Consider the following 5,538-nt stretch of genomic DNA (forward strand, 5'->3'; position numbering starts at 1 on the left):
CACACTATGGGCCCTTCTCATTCCATTTTAGCAATCTAGTGGGTAAGAACTCTTAAAGCCAAAGTCAGCTGAAAAGATTTGCTGAAGATTAGTTTAAAAATCTGATAACATTCAGCAATGCTATTTTGAGCCTTCCCTGTTTCCTGAATCCCCCCTAATAGCAGAGCCTTGACTGTTTCATTGGCTCATATAGATGGATGTTCATCACGGGTGTGTTAACAAAATAACGTTTAACATTGCTTCCTCTGCTACAGAAAAAATATTCCGCTGACACATGTATTGGTCCATCACAGGCTGTGGACCCAGGAGTGAGACGAAGTTTCCCCCTCTTCTTGGGGTTCAGAGATGACCCGCATGGTGGCCAGAGCAATTGTGCTTGTTTGATGCTGTCCATGACTCATCTGCTTCTCTGGACCCATCCTTCGAGTTTGTGGGTAACCAGCAGACAGGCCAAAGACTGAATGGTGCTTTCTGTTCTGTCCTTTAGAGCAATAGAACAGGTATTTTCATCTGTTGAGCATTTGGTAGAATTTTTGAAGTAAGTCTTTGTGGAGTCAGAGAGGGCTTTTTTATACAAGTCTTGATGTTCTTTGAAACCTAGAGATGATTCTGTGATGGATGGAATGTCCTATAAATACCAGTTAAGTCCATCTTGTTTAATGTATCATTTAAAGCTTGTGTATCCTTATTTATTTTCATTTTTGATTATCTGTCCATTGGTGAAAGTGGGGTGTTAAAGTCCCCCACTATGATTGTGTTACTGTCGATTTCCCCTTTTATGGCTGTTAGTGTTTGCCTTATGTATTGAGGTGCTCCTATGTTGGGTGCATAAATATTTACAATTGTTACATCTTCTTGGATTGATCCCTTGATCATTATGTAGTGTCCTTCTTTGTCTCTTCTAATAGCCTTTATTTTAAAGTCTATTTTGTCTGATATGAGAATTGCTACTCCAGCTTTCTTTTGGTTTCCATTTGCATGGAATATCTTTTACCATCCCCTCACTTTCAGTCTGTATGTGTCTCTAGGTCTGAAGTGGGTCTCTTGTAGACAGCAAATATATGGGTCTTGTTTTTGTATCTATTCAGCCAGTCTGTGTCTTTTGGTGGGAGCATTTAGTCCATTTACATTTAAGGTAATTATCGATATGTATGTTCCTATTCCCATTTTCTTAATTGTTTTGGGTTCGTTATTGTAGGTCTTTTCCTTCTCTTGTGTTTCTTGCCTAGAGGATGATTCTGTGATGGATGCATGTCTTTGTCCTCTGGGCAACTTAATATTTCAAGTAACTGAATACCAGCCTACCTACCTGCCCATCTGCCTACCCGCCTACTCACGTCACAGTCCTGCTTTGTCGACTTGCTTATATTGCTGCTGCCACTCCAGTCCTTCTGAAGGTGCTGTGGCACCAAATTGCAGAAACCCGGGTATTCGTGATGGCAATGCCCCTTCCTCTCCCAGCACGTTTGCAGAGGAAACCCATGCCCTTACACAGGGTGACGTGCTGGCAGGGGCTCATCTGGTACAGGCTGGGGCTGGGGGTGGGAAGGGTCTCAGGTTGATCCAGAGGGACCAGATTTGGAGCCAGACATACTGAACCCCGGTCCACACGCAGGGGACAAGATGACCTCTCTGGTGTGGCCCATTTAGGAAGCTCATGGGGTCTGGTTTTGTGGAAGTTTCCAGGTAGATAGTCTGCCTGGTTAGCTGGTTCTCTTCAGAGAATATGAAATGAGTGCTTTCAAGAGTGGCTCTCAAAGAGAAACCCAACAAGTTTTCTTGTGGCTGTGAAAGTAGCACAGTCACCTTGTATTGTATTGCTGTTTTTTGTTTGTTTGTTTTGTTTTGTTTATCTTTGGCTGTGTTGGGTCTTCGTTGCTGCGCACAGGCTTTCTCTAGTTGCGGGGAGCGGGGGCTACTCTTCGTTGTGGTGCACGGGCTTCTCACTGCGGTGGCTTCTCTTGTTGTGGAGCACGGGCTCTAGGTGCACGGGCTGCAGTAGTTGTAGCTCGTGGACTCTAGAGCGCAGGCTCAGTAGTTGTGGCGCACGGGCTTAGTTGCTCCATGGCATGTGGGATCTTCCCGGACCAGGGCTTGAACCTGTGTCCCCTGCATTGGCAGGCAGATCCTTATCCACTACGCCACGAGGGAAGCCCTGTATTGCTGTTTTTTAATGATTGTTTGCCAAGTCATGAGTAGGTAGATGTTTTGTCACAAATATGGATGTGTTTGTTGTTTCCAGACTTTGAGCAGTGCAGATGGAGGCAATAAACAGCACTTAGAGAACGATGTGGTCATGTCACAGCAGCGCTCTTGGGAACATTGTGGGACCGCAGGCTCAGGGCTTCCAGCCGAACTAATTCACCCACACATAGTAGCGCTGCTGCTTGAAACTTTCCTACTAACCGTGGAGCAAACAAGGAAAAAAGTGGTTTGTTTTCATTTGTAAGCACAAATCACTCTTTCTTCCATGTTCTTTTGCCTTCCTGGTTTATTTGAATTGACTAGAAATACCCAGATCCTCACATCAGAGGCTGATCTGCCTTTCCTCTGACTGTCAAGACAGGCAAGCTATGCTTTCTGGCGCATGGAGCCCCTCAGGCAACAAGCCTGGGTGGAAAAATGCACACTTGGCAAGGAGTGTAAGAGACATTTAGATTGTCCTAGCACTCGTGCCGGGTTGAAATGTAGAGGAGACGGCAGGAGCATCTTTTCTCAGTGCTGTCTCCATGGAGCAGTGACCACCTTCCCAGCCTTTACCTCTGAGGGCGGAGTTAGGGGCCGCCCTCTGCACTCACCATGCTGGGAACCATGGCCTGGAATCTGGAAAACCAGGGAGCAAAGGGGGCGGGACTGGGAGTGGGGGGACTTGCTAAGTCCAGATGAGATACTGGAGAGTGAAAGGAAGATCTAAAGCAACTGGGGATGGGGAGGGGTGTGGGGATGAGAGGGTGGGAAACCCACTCGGCTACCATCAGTTTTTCTTTTTTAAAAATTGCAGACAACATCGGAGACTGCAATGTACAGTCGCCGTGCTAAGGGAGGAGGTATTTGTTCTGGCCAACTTACCAAAACAGCATAGATGTTCTTGACGGGAGGCTGTGGAAGCTTTGCTTCATTCATTTTACTGCTCCGTCCCAAGAACCCCAAGAAAGAATTTCTGCAAGAAGCTTTCTTCCAGTAATAATGGAAGACAAACAAACAAAAAAACCCCAAAGAGCAGCAACAGAAACCCAAAGCAGAGAGACATGTGGGCCCATCCCCTGTGGAGCTGGCCTTAGGAGAGTCTGCCTTTGCATCTCCATTCCTTCCCATTACCCACATCTTCTCAGTTTGTTTCTTCTTTATAATCTCAGCGTCTAGGCTCCCAGATGGAGTCCCTCCACATGGCCATGTGGCCAAGCCACACAGCCTTAAGTTGAGGACTTGTCCCCAGACTCCACGGGGTCAGGAATACATCTCTCACGAACACTCTAAAAATAAGCCTTAGGTGTGAGTATCACTGTGTTCTCAGGCAATGGATAATAAGACCACCCTGCATTTTGGCAAAACTTCATATTTTACAATGTACATTTGTGTTCATCTCAGTTGTTCATAAATAGCTCTTCAGTTTTTGAAGGCATATTGGAGGGCAGATATTATTCTAATTTCAGAGAGAAGGAAATAGACACAGAAAACCTTAAGTCAATCGCTCAAGGTTATCCAGCTGTGAGTGGCAGAGCCAGAGCTTTCCCTCTGAACAGCAGGCTTTGTATATTCTTTCTGTGACACTGCCATGCCCTCCCAGTAAAGACTTTTTATCCCAATTTTGAATGTAGCAGCACTTTGAGATAAAATAAAAAATGCAACAAAATGTGCATAGACAGAGGGAAAATCGTGCTGAACAGACACCATTCCATCAACCGGTCCATTTAACAATTAAACAGTACAGAACTGCTCTTACAAGCAAGACCCTCTTAAAAGTCTGCCAGAAGTTATAGATAATTTTCTGTTCTAAGGAGGGTTTTTAGCTAGCATGAGAGCTTCTCCCCAACCCCTTCCCCAGATAGCTATGGGAGGGATGTTAAAGTTGAGACACATCTGGTTCTTGTCACAATGTCCACAAGATAAACAAGAAGAGTTCCATGAGGGAAAAACTAAAACCTCCAATGCACGAGTGATAATGAATTGCCCCCGGGCCGTAATCAGCCTTTGGGGAGCGTGCTGGAAATGGCAGTGTTGCATTTTTCTTCCCCATGGAGTGAGAGGCTGTGTATTTTTAGGCAAGAAATCAGCGTGGGATGCTGGAGGTTTGGCTGCCAGGAACACTCACGATGGAAATTTCTCCGACCTGGGTATAATGAAAGAGAGATGAAGGTCTGCAGGAGGGGACTCTATTTGCATGCCATCTAAAGAAAATGTCCTTAGGCAGCTTCCTGATTCTTCTGCAGAGGTATCAGGCCTTCGTTTGTGGTTTTGGAGGAGACTTCTTTAATTAGGCCGTAGTCAAAGAATCTGTTAAACAGCATTCTGGAGTGGAATGCTATAATCTAGAAGTTGATGCAGTGAGCAAGGTGGCCCAGACTTGGGGGATAGTGGAATGGGCAGAAAAGCAGGGCAGATGGCTGTGGAGGAAACTCTCTTAGGAAAGTAGAAATAAAGTGGAAGTAAAGAAAAAGTAATAATGGTTTCCTTTGCCTCAGCCGAGCTGGTAGAGTGTGGAAAGACCAGGCAAATTTAACAGCATCCCAATTGTTAATGAAGAGAACCAAGTGTAATGCAATTTAAAATAAGAATTATATTGTAAAGCTACTGAGATCTACACTGAGGCACTCCTATCCTGACATCATTCCATTGCTTGTGTCAGAATCTGCCTTTTTTCTAGTAGGAAACTATGCATTCCCTATCAATCTCTTTGACTATCAGGAATGTATAAGACCTGTGACAAACTGGCCAATATGCCATTTGGTACCATTTCTGTGTATTTTAAATGCATAACTTAGGCCAAATAAGAATAGTTTACATGTATATGAAACCAGATTTTGCAATCTACAATACAATGCAAGCTACCATGGATGAATTTTAAGGCTGAACATATATTTAGCTCTTGTTGGTAAATAGACTTAACGAATGACTTGCCTCTTAATTCAATATATCCTGTAAGCCTGTGAATAAAAAGTAACCTGTGCCTAATATGGCTTTGATTTCTGGTCTGCTTGAATCTGGATAGAGCCACTTGAGTCGTGGAGTTGAAGGGCTGCCCACAATGGGCTACTGAGGAAGGGCAGCGCGTGCCCATTTCTCTTGGTGGCTTCCTCCCCGTTTACATGGGAGATGGGCATGGCAGGTGCCTCTTGCTTCTACTTGCAAACTAAAAAGTCACTGAAGAACTTTTACGGTTATACCTTGGCCGGATCAGCAGAATCGCAATCTTGGCAGATTGACAAAGAACTCTAGGGATCTTTGGGTATTTTCTGATTCTGCTGGTGAGAAGGAGATGAGATTATAAGATCCCATTGGCTGGGTTGAGCCATGATCAACTTCAGGTCAGGACTTCTG

This window comes from Phocoena phocoena, chromosome 5, assembly GCF_963924675.1.
Source record: "Phocoena phocoena chromosome 5, mPhoPho1.1, whole genome shotgun sequence".
Lineage (NCBI taxonomy): Eukaryota > Metazoa > Chordata > Mammalia > Artiodactyla > Phocoenidae > Phocoena > Phocoena phocoena.